Genomic DNA, 16,799 nt, shown 5'->3' on the forward strand with positions numbered 1-16,799 from the left:
ACCAACTCACACTGTGCTCTTTCTTATCTCTGTAATTTTGATCATGGTAGTCTCTGTACCCAGAATGTCCTTTTTTTCTTACCTTTCTAAGACTATTTTACCTGAGTATTTCCTGTTTATGCTCCAAGACTCAAGGTATCACCCTTTGCAGGAAGCCTTCCCTGGTCTCCACATCCAACCTGCAGAATATATTAAGGACCCCTTCTCTGTTCTTCCAGAGTCCCTTGAAATCAATTCTCTCACTGCCTCTACTACATCACTGTATAGAATATCCACCGAGGTGTCTGTTTTTCCCACTCTATTATGAGTAAATTGGCAGCAAGATCAAGACTCTGTCTTATTCCATTTTTTGTCCTCATACCCAGCACATTTATCAGGCTCTTAGTAAATGCTGACTTAACAAACAAGCAGACTAACTAATAAATTAGTCAGTGCTCTTTCCCATCTTTGCTGTCCTTTCTAATTAAGTTCACAGGGTACTATCTGCACCATCATGGGCCTGGCCTCCATACAGAACCATTTGCCATGAAGACAGAAGAGTTTTCTGACAAGCATGCAGTGAGCGAACAATCAGACAGGGCTGGTGGGCAGATGCATCATTTCTTCCATATTGAAAGTGTGGGGTTTCTTCTTTTAGATATGAACCCTCGAGATCACAAGAATGTCACAGCAACTACAAGGACTTACATTTGTACATTCCACAAGCATGACTGCCTTTTGGCTTCACACCAATTCTAAGAAGGTCATCAGAGCCAGTGTTATCCCCATTTTACAGACAGGAAACTAAATTCTTAGCAATTGTTAAGCACACCAAAGTCCAAAAATAAACTAAAGGAAAGGCTCAAATCCTACTATTCTGACTCTTTGTCCTCTACATCATGCTGCCTCAAAATGTTTTTATTCAAAATAAAAATCAAGCCCAGCCGGCATGGCTCAATGGTTGAGCATCAACCTATGAACCAGAAGGTCACAGTTCAATTCCCGGTCAGGGCACATGCCCAGGTTGATCAATGATTCTCATCATTGATGTTTCTATTTCTCTCTCCCTCTCCCTGCCTCTCTGAAATTAATAAAAATATGTTTTAAAAAAATCAAAGCATTCTTATTCCTGAATTAGCACCTTGACTGTGCTTTCCTGGTGCTCAGGAGAGTGCTGCACTTCTGGGAATTTGCTCACCAGCCACCTTGCCATCCTGAGGCTGGCTGCCCTTCCTCCTCTTCAGGAGGGACGAACACAGCTTCCTTTAGGACCCAGTAACCCACGCTGTCCTGACACAGCTTGAGAGCTGCCTGACCCTCTCCCTACTCCTGGTTGCTTAGGAGCAAGAGAGCAAATTTGTATCTAAACAGTCTCCTTAGATGAAAGGCATAATTCATACAACAGGTCAAATCCTACCTAACAAATGTCACAGAACAGAAATCCTCGGGTGATGAGAAGATTCTGAGGCTTCAGCCATGGATCCTTTATAAGAAAGCAGCCTTGATGTGACCAAATTCCAAATATGTTCAGGGGTGTGCGTGCACGCGTGCGCGCGCGCGCACACACACACACACACACACACTCTTATTATTTTAAGTTATTTTGTGCTCTGTTTTCTCTAGGGTTTTCCACATGTTAACTCATTAATCCCCATAACATGCCTATAAGAAAATCTTAATATCTCTGTTTATAACTGAGGAAATTGAGGCTTAGAGAGCTGTCCACTTTGTGGTTATGAAGACGTTAATCTACTCCACCAAATCCCAGCATGGCCACCTGCCTACTCCATGTAAGTTACTTGATCTCTATCGCCTCAGTTTCTTCCCTTGTGAACTGGAGCTAAGAATGATAACTTTCACCACAAGGCTCTGCTATTTTTAGGACCCCCATCTCTGCTCCAGGCAGTGGATGTAGAGAGTGTGTGGAGAAAACACATGAGCTCTTATTCACCTTGACCCAGAAAGAACTCACTTCACTCACATCCCCACTCCATTGCTAGAACTAGTTGTAGATCTACTCCCACAAGCAAGAGGGCTGGAAATATGGTCTAGCAGTGAGCACGGGAGAGGAAACTCCACAGTGAGTCCCAGAGGAAAACTAGGCACCCTGCTGTACTTTCCACATACCTTCATTGTGAGGACTAAGTAAGATAGTATGTGAAAAGTTCCTAGCATATTATAAGCATGCAATAAATATTAATCATAACTACTCTTGATAGAACCAAGAGTAGAACTTGGATTTCATGATGTCTCCTCTAGTGTTTACGCTTTAACCATAGAGTATGTTACTTTGGATTTATTGTACAGTCCTTGCCTTCTAAGAAATTGACAAACTGCAGGGAGATACTTAATGTTAAATCAATTTATAACAGTTCGAGTAATAAATATTTACTTTTTTAGTTAATTAATAGGTAGTTACTAAATATCTAGAATGGGCCAAATACTTTTAGTATTTAACATAGAGTTAAATCAGTGTTTTGTGGTAATATTTTCCTTTATTTCTATTGTACGCTTGCTATGATATAACTGCCAGAATTCTTGGAGCAGATACACAGCATATCCCAGTTGAGAGGGGTGTGGGTATCTGAGAATCGGTGCTATCTGTACACCATTTGCCCAACATGCTGCCTGGAAAGCAAGCCTGACTAACAAACCTCCTGTCCTGGCAGAAATAAAATTAAGAACAGCATGCACGTCATTAACATCTCAATCCCTAGGTTCCTTTACAAGGGCAAAACATCGGGCAGCAGGCATTCAGTAATAAGATAAGGTTCTAAATTATTGGGCAATCCTAAATAATGAGACTATCTGACAGTGCTGGACCTATTTCCCTTCTTGTCACTATCCTCCTGCTCTCCTCTGAACTATGCCCTCTCTGCTGATTTCTACAACATTCAACCCAGGCATTTCTTAAGCCACTAGGTCATTCTTTTTCATGGAGCATCATAGCTGAGCTTAAAGAACACAAGGAGGAAAGAAATTATATGACAAAGAGAGAGGTTCCCGAAGTGTTTATTTTTGCTTGTTGATGAGTAATGATGTCAAACGTTCTGAACATTTATTACACAACCACTGTGTGCATAGCAAGTTCAAGAAGACACGACTCCTACCCACCAGTAGTCATCTTGCTTAAAATACAGTCTTAATTTTTCTATGTACCTTCTCAAGTTTAAAGTGTAAATACAAAAGAAACCTTTCAAGCCTTCTACCAATGTGACTGTCCCTGTCAGAAGTGGCTTTGTCCCCTAAAAAGCTCCCTCTCACAGCCACTGACAAGTTCAAGATGTCCAACAGGAAGGAGTCCCTGCAGGATTCCATCTATTGTTCTCTATCTTCTCTGAACCTACTAGCTCCGTTCTGATGCCTCTAGACTCAGGCCTACTTCCTAGAAAGTGCTTTCCACAGCCTGTGTACATTTCAATGCCAGTTTTCCTTTGGATATTATTTGAAACTCATTTCCCCTCCTCACATTTGATTTGTCTGACTATGCACACAGAAGTGGCAGTTGGGACACTCTTTAACCTTTGCTATGACTCTCCAGCGGGTCTGTTTCTCTGAAAGGCCTGTCACCCAGATCCTGCTGTGGACAGCTCTCCTCTTCTGGAAGCCAGTCCTTCTGGAAGAGCCAACAAAATGCCTCAGAAAGGGTCAGGCCTTGGTTCTAGCCATTGTCCTGTCATTGGCCCACTTGTGAACCTAACCTAACGTCCTCACTTCATCGTGTTTGCCATATCCATAAGCATTTGCATGTGTTGAATACTTTTCTTTAAATTTAAATAAAATTTAAAACTAAAATTTTAATGATAAATTTTAAAGCACCATGTAATCAGAAATGTCTTACCATCCATGAATCTTAAACATAACTATTAAAAATAATTATATCGCCCTGGCCAGTGTTATTCAGTGGTTTGAGTGTTGGCCTGCACACTAGAGGGTCTCGGGTTCAATTCTTGGTTAAGGGCACGTACCTGGGTGGCAAGTTCAATCTCCAGCCCCTGTGTGGGAGGCAACCAATCGATGTGTCTCTCTCACATCAATGTTTCTCTCACTCTCTCCTCTCTTTATTTCCCTTCTACCTCTGCTAAAAATCAATGGAAAAAATATTCTCTGGTGAGGATTAATAAAAAATGATAATAATTTTATCTATGAATCTCCTAATATCATATATTACCGCTGCTATACATACCGCACTGGGAAAACTCTCGGGTGACTTTTAAACTAATCTCACCCTGTAAGGTGGAACTCTCCCTTGTCCAAGTAAAATCTCAGCAAACCCAGCGAAGCTGTGGATGTCTTACCTGGCACTAAGCCGGCCTGCCCAGAGCCTTGTACTGCAGCTGCTGTTGAGTGCAATTCGACCTCTGCCTCCGGCCCATTAGTCCATGTTTTCATCAACATCAAGGTCTTTTGGCATCTGCTTCAAGGTCGCACCTTACCTTGTTCCCTCACCTCCCCCAGGAAACCCTGATGGTGGCACCTGACTGCTGGCTGCAGGCTGAGTCTGCCACTCTGGCATGAGCGTATTCCCCTTGCACAGAGGCACACTGTGCACATCCACGTACCTATTGTCTGGAACTGCCTCCTCTTAGCGTCTGTGATGACCATAATAATGCACTTCACAAGAGCACTCAGCTTACTGAGTGTAATTGACAGGGATCTCGCTGAAACTCTCAGCAGGGCTTGTGTGAGGCCCTGCCTTGCCTGGGCGGCCCCGGCCAAGGCCTGAGTGTGGCACCATCAGGGATAGTAAGACAGGCCCATCTCTGGGAGATACAGGATTCCTCCCAGGGTTAGCTTGGGCTCCAGGACCCCCTGATGGCTTTGACTAACCTTCCTTCAACTGCACAGCTTACATCCACCACTATCCCCTTCTCTCTTCACATGCGGTCATATTTGCACAGCAGTCTGATGGCCTTTCCAGTCTTCCCTGGCTCCCTCATTAATTTCTCTCATTCGGGTGTTTCTCCTAATAAAATCCTTACGTATTTAATCTCATGTTGATGTCTGCTTCTTAAAGGACCTGAACTCACACAGTTCCCCTCTGCTTTCTTTGTTTAGGTAGGAGAACTTGCTCAGCTGTGAGTTTCTTATTTTGTCACTGGTTTAGTGAAGGAGCTAGACAATAAAGAAATCAAGTTTATTCTTTCTCTCTGCTGCAGACCTGCAAAGCTGCCCCGTGAACCCATTTCCCCCCCTGCATATAATCTTGGATAGGTTTTATAGCAGTTAGAATTAGGTTTTATTAGGAAAAATGGAAATCCTGAAAGTACTGGTAAGTGGCTTAAATAAGATAGAAGTTTATTTACATCATTAAAAAAGCCTCGGGCTGAAATGTCCAGGATGGTATTGCAACTTCTTGTTCCTCAGGATCTTGGGATCTTTCTAGCCCACCGCTCCCCCAAACCTAAAGTGTGACATTCCTCCCCTGTCTTCATGGCCCAAAATGACAGCTGGAGACCCAGCTAACATCTCTGTAAATATAACATCTCCTTAGACCAGGTAAAATAACCAGGATTAATATGCTAAGGCTCTAATGACAAAAGCAGAGCATGTAAGCAGAGAGATGGAAACTCTAAGAAAGACTCAAATGGAAATGCCAGACATTATAACCACTATCACAGAAATGAAGACTAGTATTTACCAACTTTCTTTTTGGCTAGGTGAAGCCTGAGTTTTTACTGATAGGATGTGAGAAGAACTGATGTGTGCAACTTTGAAGGAGCACACCCTGTATGGTAGTCATTAGGACTATTTCCTTACATTTACTGTAGAGTTGTTCTGCCTGACTCTGGTGTAAAATGTGGCCCTGGGATCATTTCTGGTTAATAGGTGAAGGACAAAGTAATTTAACTTCTGATACAAGACTCTCCAGCTGCCCTTCTCTTGCTACAGTCCCTACCTATGCTTCAGATGATGCATGTCCATCATCTGGTATTCCTGAGTGTGAGAAACATGAAACAAAACCCCTAGTAACCCATAAAAAAACACATCACACAAACAAAAATAAGCCACTAATATTTTCCAAACTATAACAACCAATACTTCCTTCCCTTCTCCTCTCCGTATTCACCCTAGCTAATATGCAGACTGCTGCTTGAATCCTTGAACAACATCCTAGTGATACAAGAGCAACAAAATGGAAAGAACCTGGGTTACTGAAGAATTCATAGAGCAAAGCCATACTACCTTATCTGTGAAAGAGAATTAAACTTCCATTTTGTTTCAAACCTTCTATTTAGTTATAGGTGAACCTATATCCTAATTAATAAAGTGGGCCACACATCCTCTGGCTGGTTGCTTACTCTTCAGTCACAAAGAAACCTGAAAGATCCCTTTGTTACCATAACATTATACATTTGGAGTTCTGTGCTTTACCTAAGCATTTATAAACGTATTTGGATACACCATTGCACTAATTGTTAGATATTATGAAGTGTTAAATGAAAACACTAAATACTATCACCTATATGTGTGTAACCATGGGGAGAAGTCTGAGCCCAGGCCTACGTTGGCTTTTGTTTAAAACCCAATTTTAACTTGAGTTTATGAGTGTAAATATGAGTTGAAAAGCGTGCCATCACTGAAATATTGCCAAGAATACAGAAGTCAAAATGGTGGCCATCAAGGAACTCGGTGTTTATAATGGGACCTGCCCCAAGTGAGGTTAAAAAGCAAAACAGGCACATGATATAAAGCCTTTGTTGAAATAGCCAGTGTATAATCAGATGTTATTATAATACCTGAAATTAAGAAACATCCAATTTCTCCAATTCAATCATGTACCATATAGAGTCACATAGTGTATATTCCCTAACTCTGTGTATGGTTGTATCACTTATGATGTAATCTGCAAGTCGGTAAATTTTCAAGAACAGAAACTATAACTCAAACTGAATTAAATTTTAAAAGGGAGCTAACTCACTCTGACTGGAAAACTAAATATGGCTTCAGGAAATGCTTCATCAAGCCACTAAAACAATGACCAAAATCTGGATTCTCTGTGTTATTTCTGGGTTCACTTTTAGTTGTTGGCTTCGATCTCTAAGGCACCTCCATACCTCTCTTCTCATTTCAAGATGGTTCCCTTGTTTATCTACATCACGGAAGAATATGCTACCCAACCACTCAACAAAAGTCTGGAATCCAAGTTGGATTGAACTAGCTGAAGGCATGTGTCCATCCCTGAGCAGAAAAGGCGAGGGCTGAGCCACATGATTAATCTTTTCTGGGGTGGAGTCAGCATCCTCTGAAACATGAGGACGAGATAGATAGCTGTAACTAGGTGCATTCATGCTATCTGAGTTGTAACAAACAGCATGAAAACCTTGCCTATGACATCATCCCACATTTAATTCTCTCTCTTTTCCCCCCACCTGTCAACTAAAAGGAGAAGACTCTTGAAATTTAGAGGAGATCAGAGTCAAGAAGGTGGAAGAAGCAGAAATATCTGAATGAGAAAGTGGAAGCCAGACACACCCATATGAGACCATGACATGAGTGAGAAACACCTTTATAATGTTTAGACATTGCAACAGTAAGCATTACTTTAACTAACACAATACTACAAAGAATAGTGGAGTGATGTCTCCAACAGTAGGGCAAATAGATGCTGGACAGACCAAAATAAGCAATGTGCACTGCAACAATGGTTTTCGAAATTTGGATTATCTTTAAATAAAATGGAAGCAATTATGCTGCCAGAGACATCTCAGTCTACGTACATTTTCTTTTATAGAAGAGGAGCACTGTAATGACTTAGCCACAAACCAAATAAACAAAGCAGCAATTGCCTCTTGTACTATAATAAGCCTTTGCAAACATGCCCTGCATTTGCACATGGCTTCCTTAATAAATGGATGCTATTTTCTTATGTTCACCAGCAGTCATATCAAATAAGAGATGCAATTTAAATTTGCTCTGCCTCTCAGGGAACCACTCTTCAATAGAACTAGCATTTTCTAAAAATGAAAAAAAAATGTATTTTTCTAAAATCTCTTCCTCTTCGTTGTTAATGTGCAAGCAGAAAGCAGACAGAAGAAAGCAAAACCCAAGAGGCATAGAGAAGGCAATATAGAAGAAGCTGTGAACCAGCTCCAAAGACAGTGACAGAGGCAAAGAATAGTGACTGGTTGAAGCCCAAGCCAATTAGCTCCTATCCTCAATGGAATATGCCCAGAGTATAGTGAGATTGGTACCAAGTTTAAAGGATAAGCAGGTGTTCGAAAAAAATCAGGAGTTGACATGCCAGATGACAGACAAGTTACATGCTTTGCCTGGAGAGCTCTTTCCTCTTCAAATGGATAAATTCAACTCATCTTGCAGATCTCCGCTGAAATATCATAGCCCTGGGACCGCTTCTGATGAAAATTCCCTCCTCACCTCCATGTAGTTATTCCTCCCCTTATAATTACCTTAATAACCTTCACTCTTCTTCCATAGCTGTTCTCATTACTGTAATTACAGAGTTATCTGTGTAATTATTTAAGGTCTGTCTTGCACCTAGGGTGAGACTACTATGCAGCAACGACTATGTTGCCTTGTTCACCTGTATATTTCCAGGGCCTGGCACAGTGCTTGGCACGTAGCAGAAACTCATTCATTCCGATGGCGTTCTGGTAGATGGTGGGGCTGGCATCAAGGACCAAGTGCCTAAGTACATTTTAGCCTGACATTTTCCTTTTGGCCAATTTTGAACAAAGAAATAAAAAGCCTAGAAACCAATGATACATTGGCTCTTAAATTATCTACGAAATCATCTGTTTTGTAAAACACTTGGAAAGATTGTAGGAATTTTTCTTTGGACTCTTTTTCTTGGAGACAAATGCTATCACATCACTACATGCAGACTAATATCTCTAAAATTATATCCCCTCACTTCTTTCCCTGGAGGAAAACTATGGCCCAACCCATAAACTTTAGATCAATCTCTATTCCATCAGTCGTATTTTGTCACTTCTCTGCTACATATTCCCAAGTCCCTCCCCCTCTTTGAGAGAGCCCCATTTTTCTCATTTTTTATAATGGTCTGAATGTACAACTCAAAAGATTTTAAAATTGGAAAAAAGACCACATGGGTAAACTGTCTAGCTCTGGGTCTACAACACGGTACCAATGTCCTATTATCTTCCCTTTCTTGTCACGGCACTCCCTGTCCTAAAGTCCTCTCTGCCATTCAATCCTCCTGCAGTCTCTAGACTTTTCTTCCACTTGTCTCCTTATTCAAATCCACTTCAAACTCAGAGCAGAAAGGATTTAATCATCTAACTCAAAGACCTCAATGATTGACAGAGTTTTAATTTTTAAGCTAACATTTATTGAGATTTCTATAATCTCATTTAATACAACAACCCTATGAGATGGGCACTACTTATTAATCACTCATTGTCGATGAGAACCCTGAGGCTCATAGAGGATAAGTAACTTGTCCAATGTGACATGGTTTGGAAATGCTGGGCCTGGAATTCAAAGCCAGGTCTGCCTGACTCCAAAGCCACTCTTTCCACAGCTCCATGCTGCCTTTCCACTTTTTTCTGTTACTATCCTTGTTCCACTCAAATAGTGAAATCTGGCCATGGAAAATTGTCTGGTTAGTTGGCAAATCTAGACCAAAATTTTGTTACTACATGTGGCTGGCACAGCCAATATTTACTGTAACAGACACCTTAGCAGATGGCTTTGACCTCAGCTACTGTCATCATGATGCATTTGTAGTGACAGACAGAACAGAGTGGGGGGGAAGAGTATTTGAATAATGGAAACAATCTTAAAGGTATCCGTCAACCTGGAAAAAATTCTTTATCCCCAACTAAAATCACAACCACTTCAAAAGGTATATTTTTCAACTGAGGTCATTTGGAGGCTTAAGAAAGAGTCACTGTTCTTTAACTAGTTTAACTTAATTCTGTAATAACAATTGGATACGGAAATAGCAATGACCATTTAAATGTGGTTGCTATACTCAGATTATAATCAATTCAGAAAACCTAGAAGAATTTACATTCAAATATTATTGACCAGTAGCCTAGACCTGTTCACAGTGAAAACATTAACTCAGATGCAAGGAAGATTCCAGACCAGAAGGTCAACATGAGATTCTAAAGGGGTTCAAATGAGTTGGAGACCCAAAACCAGGGACTCCAAAGATGAGAACACTCTAATAAGGCCAGAAGAAATACTACCTTCCTAGTTAAGGTATTCAGTGCACTATAGTATGGTAAAAGTTTGGTCATTTAATGCCATACCCCAATACTCCTGTACATGAGATGTGTGTGTGTGTGTGTGTGTGTGTGTGTGTGTGTGAGTTTATACTTCCACTGAATATTAATAATAGCACAAGTTCATTCTTCTACAATTGGAGCTACATCCTCAAACATAAAATCCTTTAATTGCCTTGACAAAGTCTTGAGTTGGATGACCCTCATCAAGTATTTTTAAATGTAGCTGTACCAAGTCTAGGTGACAGTAACTTCCCTAATAATCACTTTCTTTGTATTCAGACACAAATGCCATCAAAAGCCCTCACTGCTCTGGCCAGTGTTTCTCAGTGGTTGGATCATCATCCTGTATACCCAAATGTCAAGGGTTCGATTCCCCGACAGGGCACATACCTAGGTTGCAGGTTAAATCCCCTTTTGAGGTATGTGTGGGTGGCAGTCAATCAATGTTTCACTCTCACATCAATGTTTCTCTTTCTCTCTCCCTTCCTCTCTTTAAAAAAAAAAAACAACAACTCACTAACAGAGCCATTTTCCTGGCAACCTACCTTACTTCATCTTTACTCAAGGTGCATTTTTTAAGGTCTATTCTATGTTAGGCCTGTGTTGAGTATTTGAGATACCTTCAAGGGACTCACAAGTAGAGAAGATCAAACATGGACAGAAGTTAAACTACTAGTAAAATGTTGTGGTTCCCAGGATAAAAGTTGGTGCAGGACACAGTGACAGCACCAAAGAGGAAGTGTTTGATTCTATGTGGGCAACAATGGCTCTCAAAACATTTTAAAAGATTGTGAAACATGAGCTAAATCTAGAAAGAGAAGTGAGCACTGCTGCTTTATTATAGAGAGAGAGTGAGAGAGCGCGAGAGAGAGAGAGAGAGAGAGAGAAAGAGAGAGAGAGAGATTGAACTTTACCATAGAATTTTTAATATTAACATCCATGGCAGAGGTGGTATCCTATCACCAGAATCTTGGGCCCACATTCAGAGCTCTGCAGTAGGCCAGTTCCCTAAAACACATCCAGGAGTCCTTTCTTCTATTAAGTACAACACAGGTTCCTGCCATCTGTAAGAAATTCTGACCCACTGATGATTTTGAAGGGGATGACTAGACAGAACCTCTCCAAATCATGAATACAAACCTTGAAGTAAGTTTAGCACCAGAAATTGGTAGTAGCCACAGTAGGCATGACAAGCAAGGGGAGTAGTCCTATGAGTTTGACAAAGGCATGGTGGGGTGGAAACCACAATAAAAGTAATAGCTGAAATTGACTGAATGCTTATTGTGTGTTATGAATACTTTTATATTTTATATGCATCAACTAATTTAATCCTTAATTTCATGTATAAGAATTATCCCCATTTGATAGATGGGAAAGTCAGGGCAGAGAGAGGGGTTAAGTAGCTTGCCCAAGGTCACAGAGCTAATAAGGAGGGCACCTAAGCAGGAGGCAAACCCAGGAGGTCTCAGTGCAAAGTTCATGCTGAGGATATCTTTGCTAGAAGGCTGCAACACCAACAGTGCTGTCTAATGAGTTTGCTAGGAGTCAGATTGCAGGAGGATTAGCAAACTTAACCCTGGAGCACAAGTCACTAGGTCTATGCTGGGCAGTCTCCTCCCTGCAGAGCTAGAAGTCAGTGTCTGCTGCTGATGCAAAGGCAGAAAGGGCAGCATATTTCACTCGGGTTCGATGTCCTTTCTCTGAAGCCTGAAATCAATGATGACAATAGTTTCCCTGCAATTAGTACAATAGAAGTCCCTTTCACCGAACCAATTAAAAAGATGCATAGAATCTCCTAGAAATAGTTCCCTCCCAATTAACACTTCCACGACTTTCAGGGCCCAGAATTTTCTATTGCAAGTCTGTTTGCATGATCTTCATATTAATTCTTCCAAAATGACATTTTATCAGAAAGAGTATCGCCACTTAACTTCCCTGCGTCAATATTAACACTGGAATTTGTGTGTTTATTGGGTAAAAATTGGGTCCTGACAATCAAGCAGTCAATTGTGGGGCCCATGAGCTCATTCATCAGGGCTTCTCAATTGCTTTTTTAATTTCTTCTGTTGACATTGACCCTGCGTGAGGTTATTTATAAAAATCTTTATGAATATAATTTATGACTTAATTTTAACAAGTATTAGATGGATGTTATCACAGAGTCCATGACCTGAGGTGGTGAAGATTTCCTATCAGGTAGCATCAAGATTCATTTAAATTTCTCATTTTGTAATTCCTATTCTGTTTCCCTCACAGCACAAAGGGTCAAATATAAATGAAATGAGAGAAAGTGTCTCTCACATTAACTGTTCTTTATTGATTCCTTGGAGCAGAAATGTAGATCTTTCCAAAGCAATTGGAGTGTTGGGAAAACAAACAACCTAAAGGAAGAAAAAGAATGTTTTTATGTGACCCTACAACAATAATGCTATAAATGAGATGTTTTCCAATGTATGCAGTATGTTCTACATTACAGTATTCTTAAGTTTATATTTTTAAATGAAAAACAGAAACATATAAAGTATCCCAGAAAAATGTATACAAGCACTTTGAGTAATTATAAAGGCAGTGTTTATTATAATATATTCCATTTTCAAAATTGAGCTATCAGCTGTTAAAGTGTGTATACATTTTTGGAAGAAACCCTATATATTTTTACTGGAAAGGTCTTAAAAATGTGTTCATTCAAGGATTTCAAACTGACCACCTACAGGATACTATTTGGTCTATACAGAGTTTTAAAAATAGGAAAACGTTAGTATTAACAAAATACTAAAATGAATATTAGGATTAACAAAAAGGGCTCAATTTCTAACTTATTTTGAAAACTCAAAAGATGGCAATACCGTGCCCATACCTCCCCATGGCAATAATGGCCCCTCTGGGAATTGTCTGTGCTCTCTCTTGTTGTCACAGTCCCACCACTCATCTCTATCTTATACCGAATACACTTCACTCTCTCATATTACTAGCCTGATCCCTGCAGGCTTTGACATTGTCAACCCCTACTCTTGTTCAACAACCTAGGTTTACAGATAAAAACACTGAGAACCAGCGAGATTAAATAACATGTCCACACATCTAGGACAAGGACTAGGTCCCAGCCTCCTAACCCATGCCACACTACCTATTTTCTTAGCGTAAATTTTGCTCTTAACTATACCTATTGGACATATGGATACATATTATTTAATACGTCATTGAGTGTAATGAATAGTTAAATATTATTGAGCCTCTGGTCTTGCCAAAGACATTTTTAATAATGATAACCTAATTTACTGATCTGAACAGAATGCTTTACCACCTACAGATCTGTCATCAAGAAATACTAGCTGTGAGGATTGCTCAGAATAACATGTGATGCCATGTTGTAGTGATTTCTGTCTGATGCCTGCAGTAGTGATTAGGCAGTACTCTAATCACGAGTGCTGCTGAGCCTGAAAACTGAACATGGTTTTAGAAGAGGCTAATAATAAAAAAGACTAAGAAACATTCCTGTGTTAAGCAGACAAGATAGCCTAATGATTCACATCTCCAGGTATTCATGCCCTTAAGTAACTATCCTCTTTTTGAGTGAGGACTGGACTCAGTGACTCACTACTAATGAATAGACCATGGAAGGAGTAATGGTATGTCACTTGTAAAGATTAGATTATAATAGACCGTGGCTTCTGTCTTGAGGGCCTCTTGCTTGCTTGCTCTCAGATTGCTTGCCCTGGGAGAAGTCAACTGCTGTGTTGTGAAGCAGCCCTGTGAAGAGAGCCTCGTGGTGAGAGACAGGCTGGCCAACAACCACATGACTGAGCTGAAAGCAGAGCCCCCTCCCAGTCTATACTCTATATGAGACCATAAGCCCATTCAACAGATGAACTGCGACCTCGTGAGAAATTTCGAGCTATAAGAATCCAAATAAGCCATTCCCAGCTTACTGACCCACACAAAGTATGAAATAATAAGTGGTTGCTGTTTTAAGCCACAAGTTTTGGGATCATTTGTTACACAGCAATAGTCAAACAAACAGAAATCAAGATTCCTAATTTACCCATGTGTGGTGAGCCACTTAAATGTTTACCACATATTGCCAAAAATGTATACATATACTAGTATGTGCATGTGTGTGTATATACATAAACACATATGTGTATGTGTATGTATATATCAGAAATGTGGACTCATAGTGATTAAAAATACACACATATGCCCTGGCTGGTTTTGATCAGTGGTTAGAGGGTTAGTCTGTGGAGGCTGAAGGGTCACAGGTTCAATTCCTGCTCAAACACAAGTTCTTTGGTTGCAGGTTCAATCCCTAACCCCAGTCGAGGTGCGTGAAGGAGGCAACCAATCAATGTGCCTCTCTCACGTCTATATTTCTCTCTCTCTCTTCCCTTCTATCTCTCTTCTATTCTCTCTAAAAAAAAATACACACATATGAGTAAAACACAACTGTGTTCAAATCCTGACTCAGTCATTTATTAGCTAGATGACCTTGGAAAGATACTCAGCCTTCATTTCCTCATCTGCAAATTAATGTTAGCAATCTCACTGCACTTTCTAAATGATTCTACTTTAATACTTAATCATACTATTGCAGTTACTGGTTGCAGTCCACACTGAGTTCAGATCCAGCTCCAGTGGAAGCTCATCCATGTATTCTAAGTTACCTCGGCTTTGTGGTGTGCTCTACACACACACCCTAGATTAGGCTCACCTTTCCTGGGAAGCTTTATGAGCATCAGACTGACCCACCTATGAAATGGTGTTTATAGACGCCTTCCCTGTAAAGGTGATATGTGATATGTGTCCAAATGCCAGGTACTGTTCAGGGGACAATGAGTAGTTGAACCTTTGGTCATGAGGCTTTCATACTGTTCAACTTGAGTAGAAGAGACCTGTCTAAATAAACTTATTTTTAGCCGAAGTTCAAGATTTCTAAGCTATAATTCTACAGATTATGACTTTTCTCTTCATTCTCATAATTAACATCTTTGGCTTGCTCACTCCCTAAAGGGAAAATAAATTTTCACAGAGCAGCTTGCTCAGGATTATTTATGGATGTAAAAATGTGCCATCCAAGGTCGGCAATAGCTCAGTCCAACAGTGTTTGTGTAGGAGGTTGTGGTTGTTTTTCTGTGTTATCAAAGCCCAAAAAAGTAAGTCTGAGCAATTATTCACAATTTGATGAAAATTATTTAGAACCTGTTTAAATTTTCTCCTTTATTTAACAAAATTTTATTGAGCTTGCTTCCTTTGGGGAGTGAGCAAACACAAAGATAAATGAGAAGCCACACTTAAAGTAGATTATAATCTAATGGCAGAGGGATGTTTAAAGAAAGAATAATAATACAATTCATGCTAAAGATGTTCAACACTCTAACGTAATGGAGGAGCAAGCGCTATTGAAAGCAGGAAGGAGACCGTGCTTGGGGAGACAGTGGAATAATTCTAGGAAGAGAGAGAATTTGAGTTAAGCCTTGAAAGGTGAACTGGAATGTAATGATGGGTGGAGAAATGAAGAGGTTGACAGCCTTCCAGGTCCAATCATACAAACAAAGTCAAGAACATATGGAAGGCTTTTTAAACACCTCAAGAATATTGAAGTTAAGGTATATGAAGATTATAGTGGGAGATGAGGATGGAATGGAAAGATGAGCCCAGATCAGGAAAATTATTCAGACATGAAGAAACAAAGGCATAAGCCAGGGCAGGAGCAATTAAAATGAAAAGGAAGGTCAACAGACTCAAGGATGACAGTCAACTTCGAAAAGAACTGTCACAATTAGAAATCTGATTGAATGCATTTATTATTTTATTTTTTGGTTTTTGGTTTTGTGTGAAGCAAAAAGGTGAAATATAGGAGAAGCAATAAAAGATATGAAAATAGCCCTGACTTAGGTGGCCCAGTTGCTTGGAGTGTTGTTGTCCCTTACACCAAAAGGTTGTTGGTTCAATTTCTAGTCAGGGCATATACCTAGATTGTGGGTTCAGTCCCCGGACAGGAGGCAACCGATAGCTCGCTCTCTCTCTCTCTCTCTCTCTCTCTCTCTCTCTCTCTTCCTCTCTCCCCTTCTTCTCTTCTAAAAATCAATAAAAACATATCCTCAGATGAGGGTATAAAAGAGACATGAAAATAATGAGACAATAAAAAAGAAGGAATATAGCCAAAAAAAAGATTAATAGTGGAAGACATTAAAAGGATAGTTGAGGAAATATTTCATTTGAGGAGTCAGTGGGACATTAAGGGTTTAAGATAGTGGAAAGTTTAAAGCTAATGAGGGCATGAAGGGGAAGTAATTAAGGGAATTGCTTTAAAGACTAAATGCCACATAGTACAAAGGAAAGTCCAATCCAGATCTTGTACAAATCCTCAGGAAGCTTAGCATTCAGCTCAGTCTTGAAATGCATTGCTCCTATAAACTACAACAGAGACAAGCGAACTTGTTCTTCAAAAGCCAGATAGTATTTTAAGCTTGCTTTGGTCTCTGTTGCAACAATTCAATACGCAACAGCAGTGATAGACAATGCACAAACAAATGGGCATGGCTATGTTCCAATAAAACTTTATTTACAAACACAAGTGCCCAGCCTGCAAGCCGTCATTTACCA

General features: G+C 40.1%; 1 protein-coding gene across 1 annotated transcript in view; it reads left to right on the forward strand.

The window, feature by feature from the left end:
• LOC307097029 (ligand-dependent nuclear receptor corepressor-like protein) overlaps positions 1-16,799 on the forward strand; it is a gene marked incomplete at its 3' end in the record, with an annotated part of 766,497 nt that overhangs the window by 460,763 nt on the left and 288,935 nt on the right. The gene's annotated exons all lie outside the window — the stretch shown is intronic.

The sequence above is a fragment of the Cnephaeus nilssonii genome, assembly GCF_951640355.1.
Source record: "Cnephaeus nilssonii genome assembly, chromosome: 1".
Taxonomy (NCBI): domain Eukaryota; kingdom Metazoa; phylum Chordata; class Mammalia; order Chiroptera; family Vespertilionidae; genus Cnephaeus; species Cnephaeus nilssonii.